Genomic DNA, 14,823 nt, shown 5'->3' with positions numbered 1-14,823 from the left:
AGACTGTGGAGTGTTGGAGAAATATGTACGTGTCCGGGCAAGCTCATGACTGCTCGCGCGGCTGCATTCTGCACAGTTTGCAGTTTCCGTACACTCTTCAAAGGTAGCCCCATGTAGAGAGCATTGCAGCAGCTGAACCTCGAGGTGATAAGACCATATTGACCATTAGCAGAGACTCCCTGGCCAGATAGGGCCACAATTGGTGCACCAGGCGAACCTGGGCACACGCCCCCATTGCCACAGCCGAAAGATGATGCTCTAAAGTCAGTTGTGGATCGAGGAGGACGCCCAAGTTGCGGACCCTCTCTGGGGTGGTCAAGAGTTCCTCACCAGGGTGATGGATGGAGAGATGGGATTGCCCTTGGGAGGCAGAACCCACAGCCACTCTGTCTTCTCGGGGTTAAGTTTGAGCCTGTTGGCACCCATCTGGACCCTAACAGGCTCCAGACACTGGCACATCACTTCCACTTCTTCACTGAGTGGACACGGGGTGGAGATGTACAACTGGGTGTCATCAGCATACTGATGACAACTTACTCCGTGTCCTCGGATGATCTCACCCAGCGGTTTCATGTATTTGGAAGAAAACAAGAATGTGTAACTCATAATCCTGACTAACATTAAAAATGATTCAGTACAAAAAAAAGCGAGACACTATATCATTATCACAAAATTGAAAAAGATATATTGGGCACTCTTAACATCCTAGCACTGATATCTGGAAAAAAGGCAGATTTTAATTACCTCCCAGAAAGCTAAGAGGGTCAGAGCCTTCAAATCTCAAAATACATAATCAAGACAAGCTGCAAAAGTCACTCTCCCAGTATTGTTGTAAAATATTTGCCATGTACTAGATATTATTGTAGAATTAATCTTTTTTTAAAAAAGAGAGTATCTTCTTGTTTGATATGAAGAGATAGCATTATAATGTAATTTGAGAACTGTTTGTGCTTTGATCTACTTCAATAACAGAAAAATTATCTGTCTGTGAAGATTCTCAGTCACCTAATCTTAGTTGTCTCAAAGGTGCTTTTTCAAAAAAAACCCCTGGACTGTTTTTTCCCTTCCTTTTTTTTTAAAGTGATAGGTACCATCCTTTTCACCATCAGAATTTATGAAGCTTCTTGGATCAGAAATGAAATGTTTTCTTCTTCTTCCTCAAGGGAAACCCCCCCAATTCAACTGCCTTTTGAAAAACCATCTTTGAGACAGAAAAGTTATCTTTTTAAATAATAAGGGGACAAATTGCAAGTTTTCTTCTGTAAACTATAAAAGCTCAGAAAGGTTTTTCTGTGCTTTTCTGTTTTCCAAAACTGAACTAACTGTTGAATCTTTCATTTAATTTTTTTTCTATTCCTTTATCTAAACTCTTATATTGTCTGGATGTTTTAAAAACATTAACAGGCTGTAGGACATGTATTTATATTAACTACAGACAATTTTTAGAAACCAGTTTTACCGTGAGTTCTGAGAATACTGAATAAAATGGATCATAATATTTTCAGTACAGTGATCCCTCTATTATCGCGAGGGTTCCGTTCCAAGACCGCTCGCGATAATCGATTTTTCGCGATGTAGGGTTGCGGAAGTAAAAACACCATCTGCGCATGCGCGCCCTTTTTTTTCTATGGCCGCGCATGCGTAGATGGTGGAGTTTGCGTTCCCCGCCGCCCACGCAAGGGGGAAACCCCGATTCGGCTCCTCGCTGCTGCTGCGCTACCGAGCAGATCAGCTGCTGGGCGGCCGAAGGAACCTTCCCTGGGTCTTCCCCCTCTTGCTGGCGGGCGGGCGAGCGGCGGGCATCAGCGAGGAGCCGGGGTTTCCCCTTTGCGTGGGCGGCCGGGAAGACCCAGGTTGGGGGTTCGGGGGGTGCTGGGAAGCCCCCCAGGCCGGCTGCGACCTTTTAAAACAGCCGCGCCGCTTCCCAGCTAAGTCCTGAAGCCTAACGCGGAAGTGGGGTTTTTTTTAATTAATATTTTTTTAAAAATCGCGATATAGCGTTTCGCGAAGATCGAGATCGCGAAACTCGAGGGATCACTGTATTTGACAAGAGATAAGACAAACTATTCAATATCCCTGCATGATAGTCTGCGGAGAGGGGCGGCATACAAATCCAATCAATCAATCAATCAATCAATCAATCAACAAACAAACAAACAAACTAAGTAAGTAAGTAAATAAACAAACAAACAAACAAAATGATAGAGATGAGTCAGTATATTATTGAGGATGTACAAGACTGTGATTTCAAAGCATTAACCTTAAATCCCATTAGAACTTCTTTAAAATCTGATCAATTATTTTCAGAGTAAATTTATTTTCCATGAAACTAACACATATTTTAGCCTGAAAGGGGAAGCATGTATAGAAAAAGAGGAAGATTCTCAGCGTCAAGCACATTTAAGAACATTATTAACAGTATTAATGACAAACTCAAAGAACTCTAGAGGAAAACTAAGCGTGCAAAAATAAAATAAAACCAACACAATTCGAACAACCAGAAATGAAACAGATGCATGAAAACAAAGCAAAAGCAATATTGCAAACAATTAGTTGATGGCTTGTAAGCTTCCAACACATTTAACCATATACAGTGGTATCTCTACTTACGAACCTTTCTAGGTAAGAACTGGGTGTTCAAGATTTTTTTGCCTCTTCTCTCGAACCATTTTCTATTTACGAACCCTCGCTTCTCTCTTTGCTGCTGCTGCTGCTGCAGAGAGGGACAGCAAGAGGGGAAGCGGTGGTGGGCAGACGAAGCAAGGCGAACAGGGTAGGGGGAGGGACAGTGAGGGGTGGCACTCTGACGAAGGCAAAAAGAATGGGAGAGGTGACAAGCCGGACAAAGCAAGGTTTATTTTATTTATTTATTTTATTTATTTATTTTGTCCAATACACAATGAGGGTTTTAGTGGGTGTATATATATGTGTGTGTGTGTGTGTGTGTGTGTGTGTGTGTATGTATGTATGTATGTATGTATGTATGAAGGGATTGGATACTGTAGCCTAGAGGATAATTCTCTGCCTTACAAGGCAAAGGTTGCAGGTTCAAGTCCCAGTGGGTATGGCTAGCTGATGAGGCCAAAATAAGGCCGAAATAGATCTATCCTAGTCTCCCTTAATTTTCAAATTCAGCTTAAACATGTGACACATACAGATAGAATTGTCGGCTATCAATAAAATTAACTGCCTTGGAAATGGCCCTGGGTTGGGCCGAGAGGCAAAAAAGGAGCTGTGATGTTCCTTCAATATACCAGGGTGATTCGACACAAAATGTAACCCTTCCCTGGTACAGAGCTGAAGGGATTGGATACTGTAGCCTAGAGGATAATTCTCTGCCTTACAAGGCAAAGGTTGCAGGTTCAAGTCCCAGTGGGTATGGCTAGCTGATGAGGCCAAAATAAGGCCGAAATAGATCTATCCTAGTCTCCCTTAATTTTCAAATTCAGCTTAAACATGTGACACATACAGATAGAATTGTCGGCTATCAATAAAATTAACTGCCTTGGAAATGGCCCTGGGTTGGGCCGAGAGGCAAAAAAGGAGCTGTGATGTTCCTTCAATATACCAGGGTGATTCGACACAAAATGTAACCCTTCCCTGGTACAGAGCTGAAGGGATTGGATACTGTAGCCTAGAGGATAATTCTCTGCCTTACAAGGCAAAGGTTGCAGGTTCAAGTCCCAGTGGGTATGGCTAGCTGATGAGGCCAAAATAAGGCCGAAATAGATCTATCCTAGTCTCCCTTAATTTTCAAATTCAGCTTAAACATGTGACATATATATATATATATATATATATATATATATATATATATATATATATATACACAGTGATCCCCCGCTCGTTGCGAGGGTTCCGTTCCAGGACCCCCCGCAACGAGCGGGTTTTCGCGAAGTAGCGCTGCGGAAGTAAAAACACCATCTGCGCATGTGCAGATGGTGTTTTTACTCCCACAGCGCTAGCGAGGAACCGAAGATTGGGGGCGGCGCGGCTGTTTGCCGCCGGCATGGGGGGCTTCCTAGCAGCCCGACAAACCCGGGTTGGGGGTCCGGGGGGTGCTGGCAAGCCCCCCATGCCGGCGGCGACATTTTAAAATAGCCGCGCCGCCCCCAATCTTCGGCTCCTCCGCGCTGGCTCTCGGCGCTTTCGAGCTGAGTCCGGGAGCGAATTCTCTTCCGGACTCAGCTCAAAAGCGCCGATAGCCAGCGCTAGCGAACGGCTTGTCCACGCTGGCTCTCCGCGCTTTCGAGCTGAGTCCTAGAGCGAATTCGCTTCAGGACTCAGCTCGAAAGCGGCGAGAATGAACCGCGTGGGCGGGCGAAGGGCGGGCAGCAGCGAGGAGTTTGCGTGGGCGGTGGGGAAACTCCTCGCTGACGCCAGCAAGAGGGGGAAGACCCAGGGAAGCCGGTTGCCATCTACGCATGCGTGCCCATAGAAAAAACGGGCACGCATGCGTAGATGGTATTTTGACTTCCGGGTTGAAAAATAGCGAAGTACCCTGTTCGCAATGGTTGGGGACGCAATAAACGGGGGATCACTGTATATATATATATATATATGTAGATTGTTCTGAGTTCGGGTTTTGCCCTGTGTAATATTTTGCATGTTTATGCGACGTTTCGGCGAAATCACATTCACCATCATCAGGCTAAAATTCCAATCTTTGTGTTGTTGTAAAATTTTTACAACAACACAAAGATTGGAACTTTAGCCTGATGATGGTGAATGTGATTTCGCCGAAACGTCGCATAAACATGCAAAATATTACACAGGGCAAAACCCGAACTCAGAACAATCTACATACATATACCCGTGAAAATTTACGAAAACAAATATATATATATATATATATATATATATATATATATATATATATATATTGTTCTGATTTCGGGTTTTGTCCCGTGTAATGTTTTGAGTGTCTATGCGACCTTTCGGTGAACTCACATTCACCATCATCAGGCTGAAGTTGTAAGCTTCGTGCTACTGTAAATATAGTAAATATATAGTACATATATTTACAGCAGCACGAAGCTTACAACTTCAGCCTGATGATGGTGAATGTGATTTCACCGAAACGTCGCATAGACACTCAAAATATTACACGGAGCAAAACCCGAACTCAGAACAATCTACATACATATACCCGTGAAAATCTACGAAAACAAATATATATTTGTTTTATATATATATATATATATATATATATATATATATATATATATATATATATATATATATATGCAGAACATAAGAATGCAGTCAAAAAAGAAGAAAAAACTTCCTCCCTTGTCCAGCACATAAAAAAAACAGGGCATGAAATTGACTTTGAAAGAACTAAATTACTTTCCAAAACAGAAAATGTATACAAAAGAATTATCATGGAAGCCATAGAGATAGAAAAACACCCCCTCAGCATGAACAAACAAGATGACACATCCCGCCTACCAGAGATTTGGAAACCAGCCTTAAACAAAAAAACATATCATAATCATCACCATGTCAATCCTTCAACTAAATGTGATTCCACCAAACAATCAAATCATTAAAACATAGCCACCCAATCTATTTGCTACATTCAAACCAAATCTCCACCCCCACCACTATATATAAGGAACAAATGGCAGTTGCAAACAAACTATATTTACAGCAGCACGAAGCTTATAACTTCAGCCTTATGATGGTGAATGTGATTTCACCGAAACGTCGCATAGACACTCAAAATATTACAAGAGGCAAAACCCGAAATCAGAACAATCTACATATATATACATACATACATACACACACACACACACACACACACATAGTAAAATACATGATGAAGGTTACAGAGGAGATGCTCATTGTAAAATATATCTATGAAAGAATAGAAAAGAAGATATAGTAATAGAACATATCAATGAAAGAATAGAAGAAAAGATATAGGAATAGAAGAAAGGCATAGGAGATATAGGAGAGCAATAGGACAGGGGACAGAAGGCACTCTAGTGCACTTGTACTCGCCCCTTACTGACCTCTTAGGAATCTGGATAGGTCAACCGTGGATAATCTAAGGGTAAAGTGTTGGGGGTTTGGGGATGACACTACGGAGTCCGGTAATGAGTTCCACGCCTCGACAACTCGGTTACTGAAGTCATATTTTTTACAGTCAAGTTTGGAGCAGTTAATATTAAGTTTAAATCTGTTGTGTGCTCTTGTGTTGTTGTGGTTGAAGCTGAAGTAGTCGCCGACAGGCAGGACGTTGCAGCATATGATCTTGTGGGCAATACTTAGATCTTGTTTAAGGCGTCTTAGTTCTAGGTTTTCTAGGCCCAGGATTGAAAGTCTAGTCTCGTAGGGTATTCTGTTTCGAGTGGAGGAGTGAAGGGCTCTTCTGGTGAAGTATCTTTGGACATTTTCAAGTGTGTTGATGTCTGAGATGCGATATGGGTTCCAAACGGATGAGCTGTATTCAAGGATGGGTCTGGCAAAAGTTTTGGTAAGTAGTGTGAGATTGCCAGAGCAGAAGCTATGTAGGATTAGGTTTACAACTCTTGAAGCCTTCTTGGCTATGTTGTTGCAGTGGGCTTTGGCACTTAAATCTTTTATTGTTAGTATACCGAGGTGAAGAGAGTGGGAAGAAGGACAGCGAGAGGTGGACTCATAGAGCCCAAGAGAGGAGAAAGGTGTGGGGCAAATGATCAGAATGCAGTGGAGAAAATCGGGAGGCAAGGACTCACAGAACCCAAGAGAGGCTCTTTTCGCCTTGCTTCATTGGGACTGCCACTGCTTGTCCCTCCTCCTACTGCGTTCACCTCTGCTTTGTCCGCCCTGTGGCTTTAAAAAAAAAACCCTTAAAGTTTTGGATTTTCCTAGTTGGTTTGCACACACTATTTGCTTTTACCTTGATTCCTATGGGAAAAATTGCTTCTACTTACAAAAGTTTCTACTTAAGAACCTGGTCATGGAACAAATTAAGTTTGTAAGTAGAGATACCAATGTATTGAGATAATCCGATAATTCTACAGAAAGTTAAAAATGTTTTAAAGAAAAACCTAAAGTGTTTTCTAAACCTAAAGAAAACACAAACACAAAATTATTCAGCAGGCTATTAAGAATATTTCGCCTCATGTTTTGCAGAATTAAAAACATTTTTTATAAAATAAAATTTTTATAACATTTTTTATAAAATAATTCAAGTGTACCAAAGACACCTGAATTAGAATATGACATCCTGAAAGGAAGTATGGTTATTGCACTAGAGTGGAAAATAACTTACCGGTGCTCTAATTTATTATATCATTGTATATAGGAGGGGCATTATTTCCTGCTCCATGTGCTTTCCCATAATAATTTCCCCTAGAGATATTAATTTGAGATGAACGTTCATATAAATTGAATAAATAAATTCATAAATAAATAAAACTCCATGCTTTTCTTTCTTGTTACCAAAATTTACACAGGAAGGATCTTCTTTGAAACCACATTTGCTTTTTCAAGTGCATACCTAGAGCGTCTGATTTGGATTAAATTGAATCTGATAAACTTGAAGATATTCTAACCCCTGGAGACCTTTGGAGCGATGTGTGAGTGGTGAGATTAGATCTCCTTTCCCGTGCAGCACAACAAGTTTCCTCTCCAAATACCAGAGGAAATCGTCAGGTGCTTTGAGCAGTCATTACCCTCTAATTTGCATCACAGGAGGTTAACAGGAGGTTGTATACTATTTCTAAAAGAAAGCAAGGAGATAAAGTTTACAAGAAAGCAACTAAATATAGAAAGAAATAAGGAAGATTAGCATGCACCTGCACGTATTTGCCTCCATAGAATAATTGCAGGTCATCAGGTTGTTTTTAACGCCTAGTGACCACATAGATTCCCCCCCCCCTCCAAGAGCTTGCTGCAGGTGAGCCCTGGAGCTTTGCAGTGTGGTATCACTGCCCATAATCAGATGGCATAGAAGCATGTCTTACTCCTTGCTCACTGACAAAAGGAAGAAAAGCCAGCTATCTTGTCCATTTGACTTGTGGTCTGTCATTAATTGCCATTTACCAGCTAGGAACTGACTAGCTGTTTTTCATTTTGACTTCAAATACAGTGTTCCCTCAGTTTTCGCGGGGGATGCGTTCCAAGACCGCCCGCGAAAGTCGAATTTACGCAAAGTAGAGATGCGGAAGTAAATACACTATTTTTGGCTATGAACAGTATCACAAGCCTTCCCCTAACACTTTAAACCCCTAAATTGCAATTTCCCATTCCCTTAGCAACCATTTAGATTATTACTCACCATGTTTAATTATTAAAATTTATTAAAAAATATTTATTAAAGGCGGATGAAAGTTTGGCGATGACATATGACATCATCGGGCGGGAAAATCCTTGTTATAGGGGGGGAAAACCGCAAAGTATTTTTTAATTAATATTTTTGAAAAACCGTGGTATAGACTTTTCGTGAAGTTCGAACCCGCGAAAATCGAGGGAACACTGTACTATATTTATATGTGTTTGTGTGTGATCACACACACACACACAAATGTTTCCCCTGTCCGATTATGTCTGATTCTAGAGGGTGGTGCACATCTCTGTTTCTTGGCCTAGGGAGCCAGCATTGTCCAAAGACATTTCTGTAGTCATGTGGCCAGCATGACTATAGCCAAGACACACAGAACACTGTTACTTTCCCTCTGAAGTGGTACCTATTTATGTAGTCACATGTGCCTGCTTTCGAACTGTTAGGTGGGCAGGAGCTGGGGCAAGTAAAGGAAATTCACTCTGTCAAATGATGTTCACATCTTGACTTTCCAGCTGGGAAGTCCAGTGTCTTAACTGCTGAGCCACTGCATGCGCACATGATCATGCACATACACATATACACTGCTCAAAAATAAAATAAAAGGAACACTTAAAAAACAGACTATAACTCTAAGTAAATCAATCTTCTGTGAAATCAAACTGTCCACTTAGGAAGCAACACTGATTGACAGTCAATTTCACATGCTGTCGTGCAAATGGAATAGTTATGCAAATGAAATACTCAATGAAAATATTTCATTCATTCAGATCTAGGATATGTTATTTGAGTGTTCCCTTTATTTTTTTGAACAGTACAGAAATATAAAAGCTACAAAAATGAAAACATACTGTATGAACATTCATTTGGAGTAGGTGAAAATGATAAAAACGTCCGTAGTTTACCAGAATTTCATGCTTTGCATTAAGCAAAACAAGAATAATGCAATGGCAGCTTATTTAAATATTGCTCTATACAAGGATTTATAAACTTTTCAGGTTATGGAATTTGTTAAAAATGTTCTGAAATTTTAATCAAGAGGGAAATTACTAATGATATAAAATAGCAATAGGTTTTGCTTGTTGTAGTTTATTTGGTCAAATATACTGTATTTATATAGTATATTAAAGTTATAATAGTTTCACAAATCAAATGTCTCAATTATTGTCCAAAATACTTATTTTAAGTAAATTGTTTATTGTAAATGCAAAATTAACATTTCCAGTATACAAAAATTAAAACTTGACTCTCGCAATTACTTCAGTAGCTAAAGATTTAATGAAACATATTAATGTCCAGTGACTCACAATCAATTGCTTATGGATGTCCTGGACATGTTCAAGCAATATTATTTCTTCTTCATTATTGTCATCTTTATCTTGGATTCACAGCAATTTCTCACAAAACATTTAAGATTCTGAAAGACTCAGTTTGAAAAACTTTATTTTATAGAATGTAACTGAGGAAAGATTTTTTCTTAAGGCTTAAAGTTATCTGACTAATGAACAACTCAGTCACAGCTTTCAGTCATTTTTATATACCATATAGATTCTATTCACCTTTTACAGATTTTTAAAAATTACATCTATTTCTTTTGTAAGCAATTCAGGGTAGCTATTCTTATTTTTCTTTTCTCACAACAACCCTATGTTGGTATATGATAGTGATGGTGAACTTTTTTTCCCTTGAGTGCTAAAACAGTGTATGTGTGCGCCCTATCGCATATGCACGAGTGCCCACACCCATAATTCAATGCCTGCAGAGAGTAAAAACAGCTTCCCCCACCCCCTGGAGGCCCTCTGGAGGCTGGAAATAGCCTGTTTCCCAGCTTCTGGTGGGTCCAGGAGGCTCATGTTTCGCCCTCCCCAGGCTCCAAAGGCTTCCCTGGAGCCAGGAGGGGGTAAAAACGCCTTCCCTTATCCTCCCGGAGGTTCTCCGGAAGCCAAAAACACCCTACTAGATCTTCTGTGCAAGCCAAAAATCAGCTGGCCAGCCCATCCATGCACATTGGAGCTGAGCTAGGGCAACGGCTTATGTGCCAGCAGACATGGCTCCGTGCCATCACTGGTCTATGAGATCGTGATTAGCTAAAAGTCACTCAGTTAATAGGATTGAATTTGTTCTTTCCCACTACAATACTATTAGCTGTGAGACATCAAGATCTGGGGTGATGGTGTTACGTGGAGAAATCAAAGCTTTTCCTGCTTCCCCAGAAAGCTCTGGAGGTAAATAGTGATTTTGATCAGAGACGGGTAGAGATAACAGTAAAGCCTCCTACCAATGTCTCTGCAGGGAAGATTGCTTTTGCCATCAATGACAGAAAAAAACATCTTTTGATCTAGACTGGTGGTGGGAAGAGATTAGAATTGGCCATTATAGATGTCAGGGCGTGTGTTGGGTATAGGAGAGGAAGAGAAAGTGCAAAAGATCAATATACTGTATTCTGCAACAATTAATTTAGTTCCTAAATTAACCCTAGACATGCTCTATCCCATATTGATGGAAAGGTACTGTAGATTCCCAATGGCAATAAGGACACAAATAACAAGCAACATTTAGTCCAGACTGCACTGATTTCTGGAAAAGTTAATTTCATGAAAAATAATAATCTTTCTACCATATATGAAGCATATGAAAGGGATAGTAAAACTAATTACAGATAGGTGGAGAATTTCTGTTCACAACTGCTCACAAGTTTTCTATTCATGCTCTGGGAAATCCCCAAGCAATTGCGATGGGTGATTAAAGGTTTAAAGAAAATTCTATCACAGGATATTTCTCTGTGTGAGTGTATGTGTGCGTGTGAAGGGAGGGAGAGAGACAATGACAGGGGGAAGGAGGAAGGGAGAGAGAAAGAGATAAATATCTGCAGCTTAGGGATTGGTATGTAGCACTGAAGTTTTCAAGTTTGGTGTTTGGATGCCAATCCTTCATTTATTGAGATCAACCCATCTGTGTAGGAACTCTGGAGAAATAGGGTTCACTAGGTGGCAGGACTTTGCAAAAATTTGGATAAAATGATCTTGTGGACCAATTTTGTTTTGCAAACAATTTATATCTTGTTGGCTAGTTTATTCGTTTGCCTAGGAGATGGTTCTGTATTGTTTCTTTTCTATATGACCAGTATTGTTGATATCCGTGTGCTGGGATTGATGGTGTTCTTCCCATGGGTTTACTGAATTTTAGTTTGATGTTGGTTATTAGGTAACAAATATTATTTTTATATTTAAATCATTAATATGGTGATCAGCAGCTAACGCTTTTAAAAATATAAAATGAATATTAACAATGGGTTAAAAAACCTGTCTCGAACAAAATCTATACAAAATAATTGACAAAGATTTGTCAATGAGTTAATATCAGATATGATTACTCAGACAGACCAAAGGCAGAGTTTTAGCTAACTACTTTTTTATTTATTTATTTTATTTATTTATTTTGTCCAATACACAATGAGGGTTTTAGTGGGTATATATCTATATACACATAGTAAAATACATGATGAAGGTTATAGAGGAGATACTCATAGTAAAATATATCTAAGAAATAACAGAAAAGAAGATATAGTAATAGAACATATCAATGAAAGAATAGAAGAAGAAATATAGGAATAGAAGAAAGGTATAGGAGATATAGGAGAGCAATAGGACAGGGGACGGAAGGCACTCTAGTGCACTTGTACTCACCCCTTTATTATGTTCTGCCTTCGGTACAGGAATCTCTCCAGTCCGACAGGATTCTCTTGGGATTAGATAAACCCCTAAGGAATTTAGGGAGGGTCAGTCCAACCTCTTTTGCAGTTGCACAGTGACTCTATGCTTGATCTCTGCTCTGCTGGGTTCAGTGCTTCCCAACAGTCAACTAACATCCCAACTTGCCGGTCCTATTCATTCATTTAGAAAATCTGTATCTTGTATGTGACAATTCCAGGCAGCTCGCAATGAAATTCATTAAAAGAATACCTATAACCAACTGAACTCCATAGCGCTTATATCTCATCTATAGCACCATTTGCTAGAGTCATTTCTATCTAGCCCAATGCTTGATGGTTTTCACACCATCTTCATATCCTTCTAGAAGGCTAGTAGGGTGGAGCCTCCAAATATCAGAGAGACATTTTTCAATAGGGTCAGGACAGTCATAGAAAATGTGCATTTCCTAGGTCTCATTAGATGGCAATATTTAAGGGAATGAACATGGAAAACCCACCCTGATAGGATGGACGGTTACCTTCAAGGAGAAGCAGTCCTGTACTGTAGATAATCTGATTCTCTGCCATTTAGAATTTTAATGGTGATAACCAGCACCTTGAATTATACTTGGAAAGCTACCAGAAGCCAAAGAGCAGCAAGGTAATATAGGAAGGACATGAAATACCCAGAACTGTACATGGGTCATTCTTTGTCAAGTGGACCAAGTGAAATTGAAGCCTTATTTGAAAAGAAACCATCACAAAAACTACATATATGATAGATATATGTAGTTTTTGTGATGGTTTCTTTTCAAATAAGGCTTCAATTTCACTTGGTCCACTTGACAAAGAATGACCCATGTACAGTTCTGGGTACTTAATGTCCTTCCTATATTACCTTGCTGCTCTTTGGCTTCTGGTAGCTTTCCAAGTGCAATTCAAGGTGCTGGTTATCACCATTAAAATTCTAAATGGTTCTTTCTTCAATCATCTTCAAGATGATTGAAGGTGATGAAACAGAGTTGTTTTCTCACCATCAATCATCTTCATTTTTATTTCATTAGAAAGAGCATGTTTTTCTACCATATGTGTTATTTTTGTGATGGTTTCTTTTCAAATAAGGCTGCAAAAATCAATCAAGTGGACACCTGGTCCACTTGTCAAAGAAAGACCCACATCACTACATGCAGGTTCAGTTGTAATTTCCAAGTGGTCTTCAAAGACATCCCCAGATAGAGGGCATTTCAGTCATCCAACCAAGAGATAATTAAGGTGTGAGTAATAGGGAGCAATGCTACTTAGTGGAGGAAAAGACACAATTGATGCACAAGCTAAACCTGGGAAAAGGTTCCCCCTAGCCATGGTTGCCACATGCTTCTTGAGAAGGAACCATAATTTCAAGAAGACCCTAAAATTGTTCTCCCCCTCCCTTTGATGAAGTGCTGCTCTATAGAAAATTGAGGATGACAATCCACTGCATGCTGGGGCAGATGGACAAGGATGCAAAGCCACTGCATTCCAGAGTTGTCTAAGCTAATTCCTCTCCACCCAGACTTTCAGTCTTCAGGTACTACTGGATAAACACCTGAATGCCATTATCTACCTGGCGCGCCTGCCTGAGATGTATAATTGAATATTCATCAACATATGATGGTACTGCAACCCTTGCGATTAAATGACCTATTTTAGAGGCCTCGTGCAGATGTTAAATAGGAAAGGGGAGAAGCCACAGCCAGCCACATAGAAGAAGCTTATCACCACCAACTCTATTACTAATCACAATTGGAATATTGTGTACTATTCTGACCAATGTACTTCTCAAGCATCTTGCAGAGCTAGTGGGGAAAAGTGCAAAAAAGAGAAACCAAAACGTCTGGAGCAAGTCTGTAAGGAAAGTTTGCAAAATTTAGTGTTTCTTGCTTAAGGAATGAAAAGTAACTAAAAGTAATTATGATGTCAAGTGTACAAACTGATACTGCAAGAGAAAGGGCTAGAATGTGTTCTATTCCTCTTCTTGAAGCTTTGAGGTTGAATAGTAGAAAATTTAAAACACCTAAAAGAGATATTAGATCATATGGTACCTGGTTAATTTACTACTACAGGGTGTAGTAATTAATAAGTTGAGCAAAGGAGCAAACACATTAATAGAGAACAAGACTATTTGAGCTATTAATCACAATGGCTATAGCATTGTGGTTAATTAGCATTAGGGATAGTGAATATCTCCAACATGTGATCAACAACCTTGTATTCACATTGTGCTTATGGAGAGAACAGAATTATAGAATAGATGGCTTTAACATAATCCAAACCACTGTTTTTATTATCTTTTGGGGCTGTTCAAGCCTTGTCCCAAGGTTAATAACTGCTTCAAGAGATTGAATGGCATAATGAGACATGAAAGGTTAAATTTCATTCACAAATTATTAAACATCATACCAAAGGTGAATTTCAGGTGATGTATTTTGCATACAGTAGAGTTTGGCTCATAAACAATATTTAAATCTCTGTGTCTGACATTTAGCAGTGGTCTACTAGGCTTGAACATATTTCTCTGGTAGGTTTGGAGAATGTCTAACCTTTATCTGTTCCTCTTATGTTACGTAGCAATATTTCTCAGTTCTCAAAAATATAGAATATAGAATGAATGTCCAAAAATAAAGAAGTTGCTGGTTCATAGTTTATACTGCTGACCTTTTTTTTCTCCTACCATAGAATGTTTCAAGCGGAAACAACAACAAAAGAGGTGCATGTTATTCAGTAGGCTGCCCCTCTGCTCCTAAGCAAGGGCGTTGTGACAATAACAGGAAAGGGAGAAATTACAGCATTTTAACTCATGTCACTATGCAATATTGTT

The 14,823-nt window shown here is 39.6% G+C and overlaps 1 protein-coding gene across 3 annotated transcripts in view; it reads right to left on the bottom strand.

Annotated features, from left to right (window-relative positions):
* LOC139166533 (programmed cell death 1 ligand 1-like) overlaps positions 1-14,823 on the bottom strand; it is a 75,555-nt gene that overhangs the window by 51,204 nt on the left and 9,528 nt on the right. The window contains exon 2 of one of the 3 annotated variants that reach the window (XM_070750222.1): positions 11,962-12,035. The exons of the other annotated variants lie outside the window; for them this stretch is intronic. The gene's annotated coding sequence lies outside the window, so the exon portion shown is untranslated. The remainder of the gene's footprint in view (positions 1-11,961; positions 12,036-14,823) is intronic. 3 annotated transcript variants of the gene reach the window in all.

This window comes from Erythrolamprus reginae, chromosome 4 (assembly GCF_031021105.1).
Source record: "Erythrolamprus reginae isolate rEryReg1 chromosome 4, rEryReg1.hap1, whole genome shotgun sequence".
Lineage (NCBI taxonomy): Eukaryota > Metazoa > Chordata > Lepidosauria > Squamata > Dipsadidae > Erythrolamprus > Erythrolamprus reginae.
The sequence above is the reverse complement of the archived record's forward strand: the minus strand, read 5'-3'. Positions and strand labels throughout refer to the sequence as shown.